At 39.8% G+C, this 22,103-nt stretch overlaps 3 long non-coding RNA genes across 3 annotated transcripts; 2 read left to right on the top strand and 1 right to left on the bottom strand.

Annotated features, from left to right (window-relative positions):
- The first annotated feature begins 728 nt into the window (after positions 1–728).
- Positions 729–7,467, top strand: LOC147653273 (uncharacterized). Its single transcript, XR_015287302.1, has 2 exons — positions 729–962; positions 4,926–7,467. It is a non-coding gene; the product is annotated as an uncharacterized LOC147653273 (long non-coding RNA).
- LOC147653274 (uncharacterized) lies at positions 3,226–5,131 on the bottom strand. The gene is made up of 2 exons (XR_015287301.1): positions 4,909–5,131; positions 3,226–4,014 (listed from the first exon to the last, which is right to left on the bottom strand). It is a non-coding gene; the product is annotated as an uncharacterized LOC147653274 (long non-coding RNA).
- Positions 7,468–16,974: 9,507 nt separating the features above from the next.
- Positions 16,975–19,855, top strand: LOC147653272 (uncharacterized). Its single transcript, XR_015287300.1, has 2 exons — positions 16,975–17,171; positions 18,023–19,855. It is a non-coding gene; the product is annotated as an uncharacterized LOC147653272 (long non-coding RNA).
- Positions 19,856–22,103: the final 2,248 nt, after the last annotated feature.

The following is a 22,103-nucleotide window of genomic DNA, read 5'->3' as shown; positions in this document are numbered from 1 at the left end:
GGGCCATGAGTCTAGAGATAGCATTTTTAAGGATAAGTTATTCAAAGGCAAAAAAAAAAAAAGTCTTCTTCATCTGTTTCTGTGAGCTTCACCAGAAAACAGTTTTCTCATTGCCTCTCAAGGCTTCAAATCTCCCAGCACTTCACTATACCATAATTACTCTACTTTTTACTCAAATTTACACTTTGAACACTTTATTCCTCTCTAGATCCTGTATCATGAATTAAAGGAGTTCTTTTCAGGACTTCATTGTCCATCTCCATAGTTTTAACAGAGAGATATTTCAGCTTAATTAAAGCATCTTCTTAATTCTCTACCTTTCCTGGAGCTTCTTTTCTTTCCTGTCACTGGTAGTTTATAAAGTCTCTTTTCATGTTGATCTTTCTTTCTCTCTCTCTCTGGATAAAAAGATTAATCCGCAAGTCTCATCTGGGTAATGAAAGAGTTAAAATCTTGCCCAGGCTTTTGTAGATGGTTCGGAGATCTCTGCTGAACAGGAGCTGGAGCCGTCTGCGATGGAAAGTTCCTCATGGCTGCTCTGGAGAGTGTAGTCGCTGCTCCAACCCGCTGCAAGTCCAGGGCCTCTCTCTTTCTTCACTGGGCAGTTTCTAGTGAATTAGTTACAGCAAAACCTGCAGCCGAGCCAGAGATCGGCTCGGCCCGGCCCGGGGAAAACCTTCCCCAGGCCCCCCCATCTCCCGGCCGGGAGACGGGGCAGGCCCGGCCCCATCCCCGCCCGGCCGCATGGCCTGGGCAGGGACGGGAGGCCTGGAGCTCCGCCACCCTTCACAGCCAGGAAACAAAGAGAACCCAGAGAGCTCTGCTTTTACACTTTAAGGAAGGGTTCACAAGTTGATCCCACTTTTCAATGGCCTAAACTGCTGTCAATTCCCAGCAATGACTGATAATTGGTCAGGAGAAAAGACTCCAAGCACTTCCCAGCAACTCCAACTCCCTTAAAGGTAAAGTAACTCCATGACAGTGGAGTACAGGATATGTATGGTGTGTGTCCATTCTTTCCACTCCAAACAATACATGCTGGAAGGTATCTAGTGGTGTTCACTGCGTGTTCTGGGCAGGTTCCTGCTCTCTCCCAGCCTGCTACCAGGGAACACCATAATCATCACTATTAAAGCTGTCCTTATCAAGTGTTAGGACAAGTACAGAGGCAAACCATGCAGGCTGGATCTGCCAGCACAGCTTTTACAATAAATGTCAAATCTGCCCATTCATAATGGGCACAAGACATTAAGTGAAATAAATGCCACAGAGCGATTTGGCTTCTTGTGAGCTGCAACAGACATGACAGATTTCGAATACAAAACTTGCTGATTGGAAGAGTTTTTCAATTGCCAAAACGCTGCCATCTGTTCTTCTAGGTTTACTGAGAAGTACGGGAAGGGTTGCCACAGGCAGTGTTTGATAAATCGGTGGTAAATGACAGATAATGGCTTTAAACTGACAGAAGGCGAGTTTAGATTAAATATTAGGAAGAAATTCTTAAATACGAGGGTGATGAGGCACTGGCCCCGGTTGCTCAGAGAAGCTGTGGATGCCCCATCCCTGGAAGTGTTCCAGGCCGGATCAGATGGGGCCCTGAGCAGCCTGGTCTGTTGAGTGCCATCCCTGCCCAGAGCAGGGGGGTTGGAACAAAATGGCCTTGAAGGCCCCTTCCAACCTAAACCATTCTTTGAAAACTTTAATTGTACCTCTGAGGCCTTTCCCACTTGCCCTAGATTTGTCCCCCTGCTCCGTACATCAGATCATTTGTGCCATACCCGTGGATGACACTCTTTGCGGAACTTTGATCCCAAGTTTCTCCTCAGAGCAAGGAAGCACAACTTCTCACATGTTCTACAGAGCTTCTTGCAGGTTTAATGCCTGGTGCAAGACATTTGGGAGTTGTCATAAATCATTAGAAATTGAAAGCTGGAAGGAAAAAAGAAAGAATTGCTCCAAATCTCTGGCCTGGTCACACAGCTCAAAGCCCTAAAATCTTTAGGGAAAATCAACGTAATAGCAGTGATCCTTTTAGGAGAGGCTTGCAGCAAATCCAGTTTATACTTAAAACACTCCAGCCAGCCCTATTAAAGACAGAACTGAAGTTAATCTACTTCATGTGAAAGAGAAACAGGAAAAGCCATGGGTGTCCTGGGAGGCAATGCCTCTCCAGGCCCAGAAACACTTCTTTGACACAATTTGACCTGCTGTATCCTATTTTGGAGCAGTGGCACAAGGTACAATGTAGCTCTCAGTGGGAGAAGGATAAATGTGGTTATAAAAATCATACAGGAAGAGAACTAAGCAAAGAAACAGCTGAGTAAAACCAAATTCTTGCACTTCAACTAGTTGAGGCTGGTAGCTGTCAAGAATGAGATACCGAACTAGATGGAATTAGCCTGCCATCATGGCAGTCCTAAATTTCTTATATTTCTAAAAGGAAAGGCATGCTGTATTTCTTTCTATAAATCCTAGATGCAATTCAAATGCTAGACTATAGATAAGAGAATAAGTGTTAAAAAGCGTAGCTGTCTCCTAAACAAAAAGCTAAAAATTGAAGGAGGTATCTTTGCCAAAATATAATAGCAACCTTTGAACTCTCTTTAATTCCATATCTGGCTTCTGTTTAATCAAAGCAATCTCTTCCCCCCATTAAAAGCCACTTTGGCTTAGATCTCTAGCAAACCCAAAGTGCAAGGTCGGCGCTGGAGCTGTGACTTGAAAGAAGTGCCATTTCACAAACGCAGGGGCTACACTGTCACCACAGCGTGGCATCCGTCATGCTCCATCCCATTAATCTGTGAGGTAATAAAATTCTGCATGCTGCCTTCTGCTCAGGAATTAAGAGTCCTCATGCCAAACCATGGAGCTTTTTCCATCTTTCAAAAAGTAGCAACCCAGCAGCACAATTGTCTCTTTGCTACGAGCAACAAGCTAATAGGGATAATTGTTCTAACCACAGCCTGTTTTAAAAGTTTTTTTACATATATCTGTTGGTGACACTTTAGAGTGAAATTATGGAGTAATCCCTCAACAAAAGCAAAATGTAAGGCATTGTTTTAATTTTTTTTTTACATGGGCAATATACCCCAAAATTCCAGATTCTATTAGCAATGCTTGGTGTTCCTACAGTTTCAGGGCTTCACACCTGAATTAAAAAGTGAGACCTGGAGTTTTCTAATTAGAGCCTAAAAAATAACCAAAACAGATTACAATAATACATAATTTTACCCTCAGAGAAATGCTAGATTTTTATTCCTCTTTCATAACAGATTTTCACACTTTGTTTAAGGTTAGGGTGAATTAACATTTCTGACTTTGGAGATGAACAAAGTTTGCCATATTTTTAAAGGTCATAATTAAGAAATGTCTTAGGATCCACACTGTGCAAGAAGAAGCTTCAGTTTAGCTTTACTAAAATTCTGATATTTTAGTGAAGCTCTCTAAAGCAGCTGAAGTCTGGTCCTGCTTTGTATGTTGAAGGACCTATCACTAATACTAGAAAAAATTCACTCTTTATTTTTAACATCAAAATACATATATTTTTAAGAGAATTCCAAAAGTAGAGCACTGAGCTGAGTTACACAGCAGCTTAAGGCTACAATAATCTTTTGCTTCGATAGGATCAGCAACCAAAACTAAGAATTAAACACTGTGCTTGAAAAATAAGTGTCCATTTCAGGAGTCATTTTTACAGCCCATGGCAATATTTTGACATATTTGTATTCTGCTATAGAATTTCTGTTTCAGCTTTGCTTTCTTTTGTTTCATCCATGGAACAAAATTCCATGTGGATGTACTCTGCTCTTTCTTGAGGGAAGGAAATACATTTTTAATTAATTTAACAAATTAGTCACACTGCTGAGGCATAAATAACCTCTGTAATAATACCAAGTTCAGTAGCCCTTTCACAGCAGCTGTTAACACCTCTTCTCACTGCCAGAAACTTCCGGATGGCAGCTTGGAACAGAGTCTTTCCATTTCACAGCAAGATAAGCCGTTCTAATTCTTTCTCTGTTGGAGCAGGACAACAGTATTTTAGCACTTTAGTGTTTAGAGAAAAAAAGAAAAAAAATCAAAATTATGAAATGAAAAATGCATAACTGAAACCCAATACATGCCTTTTCTAAAACCAAGGAAGAGAATTAAGTTGAATGAGAGCCCACAGAGTAAAAGGAAACAGGCAAAACCATGGAAGAAAGTCAGGGGGGAGAAGAAGCAAGAGCATGTCAGTAAGCACCAGGAGCTGAGGGAATCAATAAGAAGGTTATGATCCAGGGGGAGAGATACAAATCTACACAAATCATATGCCATAATTCAGCTCCAGCTCCAGATGGGCAGAAATGAAAGACAGGAAAATATCAAAGCAGAAAGAGGAGGGGGAGATAGAGAAACAGAGAACCACAGAGATTATTTTACTTTAAATACCGTATGGTTTATTAGAAAAACTCAGTGATAGTCTGCAGCTAAAGTATTCTCAGCTGCAAACTTCATCTGCAACGGCTCAGCTTTGCCCTTGTGTATTTAGCAATTTTAATTAAAATCTCACATATTTCTAAGTAATTTTTGCTAACATGTTTCTGTTCCAATTTCAGGCAATGAAATGGGGTCTTACTCCAACCTCTAAAACAATCAGTAAGTCCCATAAAGTGTGTGCTGTCAAGAGGCCAAAGCCATAAAACTCATGATTCTCTTACACAATGTGAACCCAGCATTAGCAAACATCCTGTAGGGAATAATCTTATGCTGGCAAGCAGATAGAAAGGACAGCTTAACAAGCCTTTTCTATCAATTTCTATGATGTTATCAGTGCAGTACTTGACCTTATCATTAGTGTAATTTAAAGAAATTGCCATGTTTTCAAATGCCCAAGGAGGTTAAAGTTTAGTGATCATTAGACCATCTGACCTTATCTCTTGCTGCAGGACATAAAGTATCTCCTCCCATTCCTTCCACATTTCTGAAATTAAAATGAAGAATTATTCCTGGACCTTCTAAATCTCCATGCTCAAGCATGACTCCTCACTACAAAGAAGCAGGAAGAAACTGGGCCAAAGTCATTCCCCTGTCCCAGTCAGCACTGCCAGCCACAGAGTGAACACCTGAACTGATTTACTCCTGATGGAATTTTCTCAGGTGGAAACATTTCACTGTTGAGATCATGTTCACCTGTCCGTAGTAGTGCACAGCTGGAATGAATCAATCAGAATGAAACTCATGTTCTCTTCACTGGGATTGTGCAAGTGGAGCAAAGAAGAAAATTTGTCAAATTTTCATCTTTGATAGTTCACCTAAAGCTATAACCACTCACTTCTCCATTCTGCTTGGAACTGTTTCCTTTCATTACGATAAATTTTCCCAAACAGCTTCTATCATGGAATTATTTTGCCCTCACACTCAATGATTCAACTCCCCCACATCCTGAAAGGAAAACAGCTGTCTACGCCCAAACTGCTTTACTGATCCAGCAGAACTACTGTAAGCAAGTCCGAAATTCTTGTTGTTGTTTTATTTGGAGACCTAGGGAAGCTTATGGAGTAAAGCATCCTCAGCTTGAGCCTCCTGGGGCACAATATTGATTCCTTCCAACCACAGCGAGTTACAAAACATCTGACTCGTGCAGTTCTTGGTGGATGAGCTGCCTTGCCAAGTAAGCAAGAAGATTAAATTAAATATTAAAACTCAAAATATGAAATATCCTCAACTGTTCCAGGATATTTTTCTTCACTGGCTGCAAGTGAAGGCAGAAAGATGATCCTGCCACAGGCTGTGCATTGAGGACTGGGTGTGCAGCTGGAAGGTACTCAAGCCTATATTTAAAAATATAGTGGGGATGAGGGAGAAGTGAGATGAGGAGGAAAGAGAGGGTTGCTGAGAAGGGCGGGCTATTTTGGGCTAAAAAAAGACTTTGTAATCAAATCAGTTGGGTTTTTGTTTTTTTTCCTTGGGGAAATGGGAGGTGGGGGAAGAGAGAGGGAGGAAAGGAAAGGTTTCACAGTTCCTTCAAAGTCACTGAACAAAACAAAACCCTCCCAAACTTAAAATATGTGAAATCTAAATACAAGAAGTGCTTTTAAAAAATAAAGTACTGATAATTTCTCCCTCAGCAGTACGTAGAGAAGCTCTGTCACTGAGAAAATAAACATTAGGTGTACAGAAAGAACATGAGTAAAATGGTTTCCCCCCTTGGACACTGTATCTGCTCAATATGCATTTTAATCAAATTCACAACAGATTTACTGAGGGTCTTCTATGGTCTGACAGGTAATTAATTAGAGCAAAAGCTATTCTACATAAAAGAGCATCACATCAAACTTCTAAGACCTGATAAATCTGTGGCAAATATGTTAATTTAAAAGGACCAGGCAAACTGAAACTGAGGATGGTATTTCACTTTTCAATGTATTGCTAGGGTATGAATATTTTCTTTGTAACTACAGTTCCTCAGAGATGCCTTCTTATTTATTTAATATATTTTTTAAAAAAGACTTTATTTCCTGACTAGCAGACCATATTACTTTTATTAAAGATTATTCCTCTGACAATACCTTGTTTTTTACTTTTTTAAACTCTGTTTATGGAAAGTTACTTAAAGCACATAAAGATTACTTAAAATATGGGTCGACAGATATAGCTCTTATAACAGTTGCTGTAATGCCCCAAGAGACAGGCATGGGGAATAAACAGTAATATCATATAAACTGCATGGCAAAATGAACAGTGTAATTAAAACACTTAAACATTAAAACATCCTTTACATTGTGACAATCTTAAAATGGTTTTCACATTTTTAAATTCTTTAAATTGGAAGATTTCCAGAAAACCTTCTAGTGAGCAAGGTTGCCTTTAATAAAATGTTGCCTAAAATTTGCTAAGTTAGCCATAGGCCCATCCTGCTTCTTTTAAACCAAATGAGAGTTAAAAACTGGGAAAGAATTATTAGGTTTAGGAGCAAATTATGAGGATAACTTTTGAGCATGAGAAATACGCTAGTTACCTTAGTGCCAGGCAGTGGTCCACATGCCAGTGGCCTCCATTCCCAACTATGCTGTCTTTGTAACCCTTTTCCTTCACTCTCCTTCTCTTAATTTCTCATCCATAAATAACATCATTGAATTATTTTACCTCCTCAACACAGTGTATTAGAAAATAGTGGAAAGTATTAGAAAAATAAAAAGCACCATAAAAGCACCAGCTAGCATCTGAGAGCTACAGACAGGTAGGAGACCCTTGCTATCATCAAACCAGGAGTCAGAACAGCAATACTGTAAAAAAATGTTGAAATTTCAAGGAAAATGATCAAGAACAGAGAAGGGAGACCCTGCAAAAGATCGATTCTTAGTTTACAGAGGCTCTGGGCATTGGCTTGTGTTCTCATTAAAGCTAGACGCTCTGCCAGATACATAATGTAATATAGAAAGTATTTTAAAATAGAAGCCTTCCTGCCCACAAAATGCGTTTTCCAAACCTCTTATTGTGCTCTTCTCACTCGTTACAGCTTTCCATCCTGCTTGGTTATAAAAATATACTCTCACTGGTTTTCTTTCTACCTTGCTTCTCAGTTTGTCCTTCATGATTCACTCTTATCTATCTCTTGTAATACTGGGTCCTGTATCAAGATTGAATCCAGATGAGAGTTCCTGGCGAAACAGAAATTAATTCATTCACAGATTGGACCCATCTGCCAACAAATGTAATGGGATTGAAAACAATAATCCTCCAATTTCACTATTGCTCTGTAAAATATACTCCTTTCTTTCAAGATGTTGGGGCGGAGGGTTTGTCATCTTCAAACTGGAGTTCAAAGAATAGAAAATTCACACTTCAACTTTATTCACCAAGTCATTTGAAGGGGATAGAATCTCAAAGATGAAGACTAAGGGGGAGTTTCAGGTCACAAATTAAGTGGGAGAGCAGGTTCCAGCTGCAGGACTATACCACCACCGTAACAGGGCTGATGTTGCTGTCTTTCCGTGGTCTGATGACAGATGTACCAGCACAGCCACATAGCATTGCAAATTTTGCAAGATCATCGCCAGTCTTGCACCTTTTGGGGGTTTCCTTACTTCTCCAATAGGTTTATTACATACTCAGGTACACATGCTTAAATCTGTGCTCAAACCAACACTCAGGCAAAGGAGATTTCCTTTTGTTCCCCAAGTACCTCTGTGTGAAAGAACAGAACAGTCAAGAATCATCATCACCTACTTTTCCACTGCAGCCTCAGTCTAGCATAATGAAACAGAAATGTTGGATTCTCTCAGATTGCACATCCTTTTAGTAATTAGTAGGCAGAAAGATGCATTTCAGGGAAATGAAGGAAAAAAGAGATAGAAATCAATCCCATAACAATCAACCAGTGTATCTGGATGTTTTGCCACCTCATCAAGGAAGAAGGGTTATGGGTGTTTTATGTAAAGAAATGAAAAAGAAATAGGAAAGTTCTGGGAAATTTGTCCCAGAAATACTCAACAAGAATATTGGTTTGGTGGGTTTTTTTTTACTAATGCCAGAAGGAGAAAACAGCTGGCCTTCATGGCTTTATACTCCGATTTCCAACAGCAAATAGGCACTGGTAAATGAAAAGCATCTTTTGCACAATTTGACTGTTTAACACTTTCAAGGGGTATCCTTTGATTTTTCCCAATACTGCAAGAGTAGCAGCAGAAATAAAGTCAGTACTCCACTTCATATATAAGAATTTTTATCAAGGACACTTTAAATCCACTTAAAATATACAGCATTTACTGTATACTGGTGATTAAAGAAGCAAAAATTTGTGTATTGCTAAATTTCAGACTCTATTAACATCTACATGTATTATAATGCATATTTTGTTGCCAGCAAAATATAAAATCTGACCAAAAGTGGAGTTCTTCAAAAAGGTTTCATTTCCTTGAGCTCATTGGCACCTGTATATTTCAGAATATAGCTCTTCTCATTCAGAAAAGATGAGTTATTCCACCTCCTGAGCAAACCAACAGTGCTCACCAGGAGTCCCTTCAGCCAGAGCTTGAGAGCATATCAGTACAGCACAAGGAAATGTCTTCTGGGGCAAACCTGTGCTCTCTTGTACAGGGAGAGGTACTAGATGTAGCTACAGGGATGTTCTGTTGCTTTCCCACCTGTGTACCTGTGGTAGAAATAAAAGAAAAAGCAGTCATCTTCAAGGACAGTGCAACAAATATGACCAAGGGACAGCCTTCCAGCACTAGCTCCAGGAGCAAAATTAACCCAAAGGAGAAAAATCTGGAATTCATAAAAGACATTAGCTACCAAATATGTGACCACAGAAATTGCCAACACCAACTATGCGACCACGGAGTCCAGAGTATTTTAATCACAGCCTTTCCCAATTTAAAGCCAGAAACACTAATGTAATATATCTAAACCAGTCCAATACATCACATGGCAAATCCCAGCAAGGAAAGGAGCACTTTGCTTGCCTTCCCCCACCTGGCAGTGGGAGGGCTGGGCAAGGTGCTGGCTGCCAGCACGTTCTGGGGGACTGGCAGCATGGGCTGTCTCGGTGGGGCTGAGCTCTGGCCAGCTGGCACCAGCTGGGGCCACTTTCTGCTTCCCTCTCTCTGCCGAGCTCCTTCAGCCTTTTAGGAAATTATTCTACATTTCTCCCCTCTGCCCAGATTAGTCTTTGGCAGCCAGGAAAATAAATACAGCAGGAGGAATATAGAAGGACTGCTTTTATGACATGGCATTTTTAGACATTTATAGCAACGGACTGAGAAATTTGTTTTCACAGAAAAACCAAACTTCACATGTCAATATCTATTGCTTCTTAGGTAATGGTTGAGGTAATGGGACAAACCTATCTCTTTTTAAATTCCACAGAGAAGCATATTTTGGTCATCTATCTCACTGTTCTTAAACATACATGTATTTTTAAATAAAATCAAAAAAAGAACCTGCGTGGCGCCAGCCACCTTCAACTACAGGCAGCCACGTGAGAGCCCAGAGAAGACTGATCACCTCCTCTCCTGGCTTCCTCCCCCTCACCACACACCAGGAGCCAGAGACAGGAGCCCACAGCATGCCAACACAAACATGGGAATTACCAACATCAAGCGTCATGGCAGGATAAAAAAATGAGGAACAGGAAAGCCCTCTGGGGGTGGGCTAGTCTGGGTGCAAAATTCAGCTGTGTCTGGCTTTCAAAGGGCACCTGCCAGAGATGCTGATCCATCTTATTAATCAGGGAATAGCCCAAGCCAAGGAATTGCCATAAGGCTGTCAGGACAGTGCCAGCACTTCTGTTCCCCCAAGGCCTTTATGCTACCAACCTGCGAATAGCACTTCCGAACTTTCTTCTGATCTCCAACATTAGCATGCATTAGTTGAAGCAAACAAAACACACAAAGAGTACTAATAGTATGGACCAGTTTAAAAACCAGGTTAAAATTAATTAATTCTGGAATATCAATTTTTTACAATTTTTATACTTTAGTACAGACAAAAAAGATTTATTGCTTTTTTAGTAAAGCAAGTCTCCCTGCATCAGCAGCAGCTGATGATAAATTATTCCAGCCAAGAAAGTCTGAGAGGTGAGGCCAGCTTTGCTGATCACAGTTCAATACCTGTGCATAATGCCAGCCTTGTCTTCACCACCTTGTGGCAATTTAATTTTCTGAAAGTATCTGCCTGCCCATTCAGTTTAGCTGCATGTGTAAGAACATCTGCAAAAGTAACACTCACTGCCTCCCAATGCATTTGATGTTCTGCTATTTTCCAGCTATGCAGTGAATTACTTGCTGTTATATTCCTGTCTTGGCAGGCAAAACAGATTCCTTTTTAAGATGTGTTAGCTCAATTAAGTTAATATAAATTACCTGAAAAACACTATTAGGATGCTGACATGTGAGAGCCTCCCTTTACTGGGTGTTGCCATTAAAATGAATGAACAAGCAACTTTTTTTTTTTTATGCAGTCCTGTTGAAAATACAGAATGACTTTTCATGGTGGGATTTTTTTTTATATTGAGTGGAGAGATGAGATGGATACTTACTCTTAAGCCCCATATCAGTAGTGAACGAATAGTTTATCTTTTTTCCCTCCAGCAGCCTCTTGTCAGTGGCCTCCTCTGAAAGGAGTTTCACAGGAGTTATCAGAAGCTGCCTGACAGTAGCATTTATTGAAGCACTTGAAATTTGGGGGAGGTTTTAGCTTATTCAGGCAGGGGAAGCTGACAGGAATCTGAGGGGAAATGCACTCCATGCAAGAAAAATGAGAGGCAAAAGGACATAGACTTCTCAGGGTCCAGTAAGGCAATAACACAGAAATGTGTGCTGCCAGTGTAAGCCTGCAGAGATAAGCACAGAGAAACTGACTCTGGTGACAGACCAGGCATCACAACTGGGATCAAAACATTCTAGTACACACTATTAAATGACACAGAGATAGACCTTGATAAGGCACACAGAAGTTGTCATGCATAATGAGCTGGTTTTTGAAAGAGGGATGGTCCTCAGCCATTAAAAATCAAAAATTGTCTAGCAAAATCAAATAAGGTAAAAAGAGCTACAGAATTCAAAGTCAGAATAACCCAAAAAAAAACACAAAAAACCCACTGTATTCAGCATTATCAACTGCAAAAATACTCAGAATTTAGGGAAAAAGATGCAAGAACTATAAAGAGTGCTTTTATGCCTTTGCTACAAAGTGACTGAAGGTCAGCTTAACACGTGGAGTTTACAAGCATGCCCATTATCTCAAAATAATTATTCAGAGAAGAGAATATCTCAGAGAATGATTAATAAACAATCATCTAGAAAACAGTTCAGGCCATTTTTCCTTCTATTTTACCAACAAGTGTAGGAGTTAATATGATAGTGTACAAAAACTGCTCTTACCTCTCTGAGAATATTCACAATCAGTAGATGAATGGGCAAGGACTTGGCAATCCTGTAGAAGAAGGAGTATGTGTATAAGTCAAAAAGAAATTGAAAAGATCCAGTTTTGAACTCAATTTCAAATACTTAAGGAGCAACTGCTACACTGAATTTGCTCTTATCAGCAGGAAGAACTTGTTAGACAATGAAAGCAAAGAAATTCAGGAAAAATCTAGTTACTTTTGCAAGCACTGAGTAAATCCTTGAAATGAAAAATACAGATCAGAAAATCTTACCTGTTCATATCACAGTGACTCTGATCTTAAGGCATATTATTCTGAGAATCCCATACTGAGCAGAGGTTTCAACAAAATGGGTAATATATCAGAAGGTTACTACCATAGAAAAACATTTTGTTTCTCAAAAGATACAGAGGGGTCAAATAAAAATGTAAAGGGATTTCTGGTTTTTAATATAGAAGAATCTCCAAGATAAGGCTGATGCAGAATTATTCTACAAAATTAACATATCTGTATCTACTGCAAAAATCCAAACTCTACCAGTGTTTTCAGGAGCACCTCTTTCCCACTCTGCCACTTGGGATCTGCACAGCTTCCACACAGTGTCACCAGGAAATACAAGTTGCAAAGGGAAATAATTGCTACACAAAAAACACATTTCTAATTTGAGAGAAAATTTTGCAAAGGTACAAGTAAAAGTTTTATCAACATTGAGTTCCTGATTCTTCTTCCAGTACCACCTTCCTTCAAGCTCCCCTACTAATTTCTTACTGCTACAACATGATGGTAGGGAACCTTTATGGTACAAATAAGTTTGCCCAAAACTAAAAAAAAACATCAGGATGACACAAAAGTGAGTGATGGAAGTGAGTCCAGCAAAGAGACAAAGGCTGGTGATAGCAAACCTGAGGAGATGGTGAGTACACCTGCTCCTGACAGCTGAGGAGAAGACAGAGATGTTCCTTGAAGCAGCAAACTGCAAAGGGACTTCTTTTTTCTCCTAATCCAGGCCCAAATCTAGCAAGAGTATCAGATTTGCAGTTGGAGGAAAGACTGTGTTCTGGTAGACTTTACTGGCACTAGTCACACAGTAAAATTTTCTACAATGCAAATAAAGGTATCGCAGCTCGTCTTTAAATTCTGCTCTCTGCTAAATTCTTGCAGCCAGAGCTGAGTATGCTTTTGCTTACATACTTAGATATAGATATAGATATCTATATCTATCTATCTATCTATCTATCTATATATATATATATATCTCAGCCATTATAATTGAAGAGTTGGAGGTGAAATTCCCTGCTACCTCTGAAACATAGCAGTTGTTCCAATTAAAAAAGGTTAATAAAAGCAAAATGCTTTTAAATATAAAAGCTTAGGCTTTACTGGCTTCATGCTACGTGCCAGCTAATTTTATCACACAGTCATGTAAGTATAAAATAACAACTTGCAGTTGCACCTTCTCAGGTGATGAGGCAAAGGAACATGGCAAGGAACACAAGCAAATTTTGGTGAAAGCAGAGACTATCTGATTGGCACAGCATGAGTAAAACCTCTGTAATGGAGTCATCCAAACAAAAGCTTTCCCCATGAAAACAATGTATTAGTCTTTCTTCTCACAGCATTCCTATAAAATATAATTTTAAAAATCTGCCTCAATTACTGAGTAATAATTCATCCCAGAATCCCATCTGATGAGATTTCCAAAACTGCTTGAATTTTTCCTGTCCAAAAATTATTTGCAGAACAAGCAGTGCTGAAGTCCTGTTGTCCAGATTTATATATATATATTTTTTTAAATACTGTATTGTTTAGTTTTTTCACTTTTTGAATAGCTGGCAGGGAGGATGGAAATCCCCTGTCATGTTTACCTCCTCCTGGATCCCTGTTATTAGTCCTTGTAAATGCACACCAGCATTATCACATTCTAAACACCTAAGCATACTGTCAGTGTCCCAGGGAAACAGCACAATATGCTTTGGCCTAGTGTGAAAAAACGATGAAAAGAGGAAAGACATGAGTCTCTGGGTTTTCATTATTTATTTATCTCCAGATAATCGCTTTTAACAAAGAATCCTATGGAAAAGCCATTTTCAGGTATCAGTTAGGAAATAAAAAAGTAACATTGCTGAGTGGACATTTGGCTTCTCCACAGCTGGAGAGAGGAAAACATTCACCTGCACACAATCCAAAAATAAAGAGCATATGTGTTTCGGTATTTTTATGTTTGGAAGGGGAGTTCAAGGAGAAGGGGGCTTAGAAAGAGTACATCTAAAGGATGAAAGCAAGGAAGAGCCATCTTGGGTTTGGAATAGGAAAAATTCTCTTTTCTTAGAAAAGAGAGACAACTCCCGATGAGTGCATATTGCACATATTCAGGCTGAGTTCGTTCTGGAAGGTGTTAAGTGTTCTGGCTTGCTTCCAGGGAAGCACTTAATCACGTACTTAACTTTAACTACACCCACAGTCCTGTACGACATCAATTAGGCTGATTTTAAAAAGACCACTTGAGAACATTTGAAGTCACATACTTTTAAGTCCTGTTGGATTGGAGTGAATCAAAGCTTTTAAAGTCTCCTGTTCTTTGACAGGTAAAGGCAAAAGCTGTTAGAGCCAGAGCTGGGGGAAACTTAATTTGAAAATGGTCTGCCTTCAAAACCAGGTTTCATGAAAGTCGTGTATTTCTCATTAAGATTATAAATTCCAAGAACGTTCATCCTTCCTATTCTGTTACTAAGCACAACAGGAAGAAATAATAATACTCACTCTCTCCTCCCCCTCTCCTCATTCTCCAATTCTTCATTTTCCTTTTTTTTTTCTTTTTTAAATTCAATAATTTTGGGGTTTATTCCATAATTTGGAGAAATTACGAAGTATTTTTCCCAGAAGGAAAAAGAGAAAATGAGCAAGGCATTAAAATGTCTACACTTTTTATTTAAAGGTCTGAAGTGTAACCTGACGAAAAGAAATATTTTTGTTTCAGGTGTGAGCATGTGTAGGATTGTAATTTTCTGATTTTTGAATTAGAAAGTTTTAAAGTCTTTGTAATCAAAACTGGCACTAGTTTACAATAAAATAGCACTCTGAAAGACTAGATGTCCAGAATAAACATCAGTAGCACAAGAACTGCAAACCTAAGTGCAACAAGGGAGCCAAGTTTATCTGACTCTCAGCCCAGGGAATCCTGCTTCCCGCTAACCAGTGCCACTTTCTCCTGCAATTGTGCTTTACATTGCTGCAAGGCAGCTGGCACAGACACTAATCCCTAAAAGTCAATATGCTGCTTTGCCAACTTCTGCTGCTACGCATAGGTGAAGCAGGGGGGCTGCATAGCTGTGATCCCACCTCACTGCTGCTGCACATAGCCCATACCAGCCAAGGCTCCAGGGGAAACTGAGTCCTCAGAGCCTTCTAAACCTGTTCTCCATGCCAGAAAAAAAAATAATAAAAAGGTCTGCTGGGTCTGTGGGTGAATTTTTGTGTTATTAACAGCAAAAAGACAGAGCTGGAGAAGAGTTGGAGCTCAGTCATTTAAGGGGTTTACCTAAGAGAAGTAGAAAAGGAGAAGAAAAATTTTTTTCACTTTGCTTTACTTCTCAGTTTTCACTTCCAGGTATTTCTCCTCTTCAGGAGTTGTGTGCATGATTAACATAAGCTAAAACAATTTAAGCAGAGTGTTAAACACTGTAACTCCCTACATGTTTGAATATTCTTCACCCAGACTTGGCTTACTGGCATATACAAACAAATGTTATGTATACTTCCCTATGAAGCCAGAAAAACTTACAGGTTTTCTAAGCTGTATCTCTGAGCCACTTATTCCCAGAAGAAATTCTGTGTCAGATGCAAATAAACAAGTTCTAGGGCCCCAGGTAAGGCAAAAGCATTTTATACCTACTATCAGCATATTGGCTGCAAATGTCTTCCAGTTGACACATTCTGCCAAGAAAGGTTTTGAGTAGTGTGCTGTACAAATGGACAGACTAAACCATTTAATGTGACAGAAAATGTTTGAGAATTTCAGATACTTATATTAGTTATATTTACTTTCCATTATTTTGAACCTATAGTTAGTTATAACCTCCCTGTTTTCTCATATAAGTTCCAAGTTTAAAGGTGACAACCTTAGCTTACTTAGCTACTACAACCCTGGGCTTTATTTTTTCCCCTTACACTTCTAGTATTAATCCCTGATATAAAATTTATATATAAATTTATATATATATAATACTAAAAAAAAATAAAAATCTAATCATATTAATGGCCAATGAAACCTTAAAAATATATTGTCATTGACACAAAACTTTTCTAATTCCAGTGGTAAAAGTCAACAGTTGTATCTCATTTATGACTACATGAACCTCAGCTATTCCATAATACAACAGCTAAATATCAGTGTGAAGACCTGGATCATCACACTGCTTTCTTTGACACTCATTTCTCAGTGTTGTCCCTTCTCTCACTGCTTGGCTGTTAATCGATGTAAAGAAACACAGGGTTAGAAAATAAAAGCAAGGGCAGGGTGTCTCCTGGAATACTGGCCTTTTTTCAAATGGGGTTACATCATTTAGATGTTTAATCTCTTCCAGGCTGGAAGAAAGCGTTTATAGCTCACTCTCAAGCTATTAATATGCTGCAGAACTGCAACGCTACTGCTCGTTAGCTCACCAAAACCAAAATCCTCGACCTGGGGGACATTGTGAGCAGCAGGCCAGGGCTCTGGGAGGAACATTGCCCTCATTCCCCAGCCTGTGGGCTGATCACAGCCCAGCACCACAATCCCCACTGCCTTGTGGGGCAGCCAGAAACACACACATTGGCAGGGGGCTGCTGCACAGACCTGGCTCCTCCCTCACCAGCACCTCCTCTGGCCCCACAGCTGTCTTGAGTGATTTAATATAGGTAAACTCTGCAGAGAGAGACATTGGGGCAGGTAGAGGATTATTGAACCAGGAGCAGCAAGAGGCTCCTGCATAGCACACAGGCTGTAGTCAAAGTCTTTCAAGCATGAGTGCATTTATAATGAGGAAAAAACAGAAGTTTAAATGGATGTATGCAGCAAAAAAACAGAAGCAACTACTGGACTTTCCCTTCTACCTTCCTGTCCTACCTAGATTACAGATAGGTGCTGAACTGTTCACTGTCTTCTTTCAAAGTCTTTATATGTCTCCATAAGAAAAGAAAAGCTCGTGCCCTGCCACAGAGCTCCTGCCTTCTCTTCCTTGACTGATGCAGCTATGACAAGCCTACCACTTCTATGACTCCTTGTATTCACCCTCAGAAACTTTTATCAGGCGACTCCTTGACTTGGGTAAGTGATCCCTGCTTATTTAAGATGCAAAAGCTGCTCCTCTGCCACCAGTTAAAATGGCTGCCAAGGTTATTTCTGATGCTATCAGTTCTTCATCAGAACCTACAAATGGCTCTGTTTAATTTCCTCCAGTACGACAGAAGGATGGCTTCACTAGTGGTGTGTTGAGCAGTCAGACCCCCAGCACCGAACACAGACCCATTCACCTCCCCAGGCACAGGGAATTCAGGCACAGCACTCCCAAAAAGCTCATTACCTAAGCTCAGGAGGCAAACACCAGCTCCAAATCCCAGACAACACACTAATAAAACATGACCTACGCTCCAGCAGTTTTCCAAGGACTCTTAAATCCACCCCCCTCCCCACAGCATTCTGAGAAAGGCTAGTGCAGAGGACAAATAATCATCAGCCAGCCCAGGAACCAGGGCTGGATGGCTGGCATATTTTCTGTGTTGCCTGCAAAGCAGCAGGCATCTCCCTTTGTTGCTGATGCAGATTGTTTCCAAGCTCTCAGCATGTCTTTTTCAGGCACTTGCTCCTGAAACTTAAAAGGAAAACAGTGCTCACTTAATTTGAAAAATGCCTTGCAGATTCCGCAGCAGAAGGGGCTGAGTAGGTTGGAGGGGGTAAAAGAAACTGTTTCACAGCGTTATTGAGGCCATGTGTGACAGGCTAAACAAAACCTCCAGGCAATTCTGTCACAAGTTATTTTCACTTCTTTCAATTTGCACAACCAAGTGGGTGGCCATATGTCTATCCCTTCTCCTTCTTTTTCAACAAATGAAATGAGGAGGATTTTAATTTTTTTTTAATAGTTTAGTTCGTAACAGTTCTGCCTTTATTGTTTTCAGATTGAATATGTGCAACTGAACAAGATTCCTTGTTAAATGCAAAAGCAGATGATGATCATGCTGATGAGGCTCCTTGCACTATGGGATTCCTTCTACATATCAGGCTATATTTATTTATCTTTTTTCCTATATTTCCTATATTTATTTATCTATTTTTCCTCTAAGAAAAAGGTCACGTAGTGTCTTACACACATCATGGAACCAGAGTGTAAATGCAGAGCCAAAACTCTAGCCTGTGTCCAAGGTATTCAAGGAAAAATAATCAGAATCTGAAAAAAAGTTTACAGTAAAATAATAAGCCAGGCTCATTCCTCTTTCCCTTTCACACTCAAGCAAAGGTCAAGATTAAGATAAACATAAATAGGTTTTTTTTTTCCTCCCCATACTTGATGCCTTGTAAAGGACAATGCTAGGGCTGCCTTCACAGTCTGTTCAGAATAAAGAGAAAGGTTATCCAGCAGAGGTCTTGGTCTTGATGGCAAATACATTGATGGGACATTACTCCAAATAGGAGATTTGGGGGAAAGAGCCTCAAGGAAATCTAAAAGAGCTTCGTGTCTCCAGTCTGTCTCAGAACTCAATCTCTCAAAATGGGTTTTCCCTTCTGCCTGCTGATTAGCATCACTAAGTTTTTTCTTTTCCAAGCACACCGAAGGTGGACAAGTATGGATTTAACTCAACAGTTAACTCTCCCTGAGAAACAGGAGGGGGACCTTTATGATCATCTTCTGTCATTTAAGCTACTCAGCATTTCTGATTGAGCAGTGGACACCATCTACTCTGCATTCTGAAGCAGCTAGCCAGCACAGAAAAGCAGTTGTTTGGGAGTAAAGCACTCAATTCACTTACATTTGTAATACCTGCTATAATGAATTTCCAACAATGGAAAATAAAAAGACATTTCATTCAAACTGTTCAGCATATCTACAAGACATTAAACTGATGTTATGGTAAAACAATCATTTATCCTATTCCCCTTTTAACTAAAAGCTAGTCAGTCTGTGCTTTGGGATAAGGATTGAGAATACCATTCTTCAGAAAGAGGTCATTTCATACAACACAGAGTTCAGTCCCAGCATATTAGAAAGGTTTTGGATTTAGTGTTGCTCACAGGGACTCTGCCTCCTGGAAATTGATATTCCAGCATGGCAATTGTCTTTACTGAATGAGCAATAAATATATATATAGATATATATATAGATATATAAGGAAACAAAGAAGGAAGTTGGGGTATTTGCTTCTCTTCTCTACCCTGGTTCTACGTTTTCCATCCATTCATGCAAACTCCAGCTTCTTTGGGTGCTTCTCGGTCCCCATCTCTTTTTCTTTGCCGAGGCAATTCCACTCTTATTTTGCCTCCAGAATGCATCTCCCACTCCAAGCACCCATCCTACACAGCATTGCTTTGTATGTCCTACTCTTGTTCCTTAACACAAGGTCCTCAACTCCCTACATGCCCTCCATTTAATCTGCATTTCCTAAATGCTAACCCATCCCACCATCATTCCTACCTGTAACAGACTTTCCCAAGCCGTTCCAAGCCCTTTATAGCTCTTAAAATAACCTCTAACAGTGGTTTTCCACCCCCACCCCTCCCCAGTGCAGACCTTGTTGTCTCCCAACACCAGGATAGTTCCCACTGCCCCAGCTCTGCATTTAGCCAAGCCAACAGTACATCTACCACTGCTTTCAGCAAGACCCAAATTGAGTCTTTACATTTCAACAGAACCAGATGATGTCTACTTAGCATGAAATGTAGTTATTGTCCAAGATTTGTATGTTCCAAGCAATTTCTTAGCATAATAAATTTTAAATCCGTTGGGTTTAAGTGTTTGGAAATCATCTGCTAGCATATGTAGCAAGTTTGTTCTTATTTTCATTATCTATGCAGATCTAAGAAATTCCAATTATGAAAGGCTCTACTCTGTAAGCTTATTAAAAGTTAATATTCACCACAACACTGTCTCTCTATTCCACTGGTTCTTTGCAATCGCCTAGCAAAGAAAATAAGCACCGGGCTTTTTAAGAGACAGACACACTTTCTTACATAAGAAGACTCAGTCTTGTTCTCTCCAAAGCACTCACACAGGTGGAAGTCACAATTTTCCTGACTTTTCTTTCTTTTCCAAACCAATGCAGCATGAGAGAAAGTAACTAAGGCAGATGGATCACAGACAGGTAATATGACATCAAGGCTTATTCCTCAGAGGCTGTCAGCAAGCACCAGAAGATGATCTTAAGGATCTAGAGTAACACCAGCACCTTCTCAAGAGAGGAATCCTTTGAGCAAGCACATTGCTCATCACTTCCATCCTGCTTTGGTTTAATGAACCAACTACTCTTGGCAACAAGCAGCAAGAGGATCTAATTTGACTGTTACTATCCCTTTATGTTTTATTCAATCATTACATCAGAATAGGCATTTTAATTTTCTTTCACATTACTCAGGGGACCTTGGCACAAAGCAAAATGAAGTCAATTGAGAAATAACTAGCTTAAATTTATATACACCAATAAATCATGCTGCATTTCAGCGTGTGTAAGAGAGACATGGGACTTTCCTTCCCTCTGAGCAGCTGCAAGCATAAAAAGAGCAGTGATGCAGCATTCATTAATAAAACTTGTTTCTTAGAAATCTCTTCTTGTGGACAGATTCAACATCTGCAAGAGATACCCAAAACATACTCTTTGTGTTGCACTTCCCTTTTTCCATTGACATGTTATACATACCAAAAATATGTTATCAAGTAGGTATGAACACACCATGCTCCCAAATTTTCTTCTAACACATACCTATGTATGTTATAAACAATCAGCAAAACAAGGTAAAAGTATGGCACAGATACAGCAGCAAAGGGAGTTCATCACACATCTCCTCTGGAGAGCTCTGCCTAAAAATACCTTGGGAAACAACAGATAGTTGGCCAGGACTTTAGTCAGTGATGTGAAGGAATTTCTCATTGCCCCATTTACAGCATCTGAAGCAAGAAGTAGCAGAGGATCCTCTTTAAGGACCCAACACCTTGAGCAGTATCCAGCACAGCACAGAAATTTAAACTGAGCAATTCAGAATGGGCAGCAATTCATCTGGCCAGCTCACACCTCAGCTATCTGCAAATTCCAGACCAACATAACACTCCAGGGCAGTGAGATAGCCAGAAGATTCTCAGCTAAAGAAAATCAGGAAAGAGCACGATGTTCCTTTGCCTGGCTAACCTAGACAACATCTCCTAGACATTAACATGAAATTAAACAGAGAGAGAGGTTGAATTACTTCCAGTGTACAGATACTGCCCGAGTGAAATGTGACAGGTGACCTACAACATAAAAAATGCACTTAGCTGTAAAAACTAGAAAGTGAAGCTAAAAATGAGAAAAATTAAAAGCTGTTCTTGGATATGCAGTAAAATGACATAATAAATGGGAGAAGGAACACAAAAGCACCCAGCTGTTCAAAAGCTGCACTGTTAAGGTACAAAGAAATCAACAATTTTTTTAAAGAAAAAATCCCTCACAACACGAATGAGCTCAATAACACTCAAAACAACATTATTTATTAGAAAAATCATCTGCTCCAGTGCCTGAAGCAAAAGGTTTGCAGTTTATTCCATCATTCCTCCAAATCCAGGGATTAGTGTGAACTTCTTTAAAAATTCCTTCCTTGCCTTATGGTCCTTCAGCTGCTCCAGAGCCAAAGCTCGCTGCTCAGTCAGTACACAAATCCCTGCGGTGTCACCATCCACTCTGAGCAAGAGAAGGACTCGCGATGGTGAGCGAAGGGCAGCTGCCTGATGTCTAAGCAGGCTGCTCTCAACTCAGTGGCACAAACTCTGCTTTTGTTCACACAGGAATTAAGAGGAGAAAAGGCAGAAATTAATGATGGGGTGATGAGGAGGAACACTGGGCTGTGCAAGCACATTCAATCCAAGCAACATCAACGCTAGGTGTGGTTTAAAATTCACATTTACTCTTTATTAAAGCCATGCACTGTATTTATGGCTCTTGATGAATTCTGTATCCAAAAGGGACGCATTAGATGATTAAAAATTAGTTGGATTTCTTTCTTTCTCCTGTAGCAGTG

This window comes from Cyanistes caeruleus, chromosome 5 (genome assembly GCF_971803275.1).
Source record: "Cyanistes caeruleus chromosome 5, bCyaCae1.hap1.1, whole genome shotgun sequence".
Lineage (NCBI taxonomy): Eukaryota > Metazoa > Chordata > Aves > Passeriformes > Paridae > Cyanistes > Cyanistes caeruleus.
The sequence above is the reverse complement of the archived record's forward strand: the minus strand, read 5'-3'. Positions and strand labels throughout refer to the sequence as shown.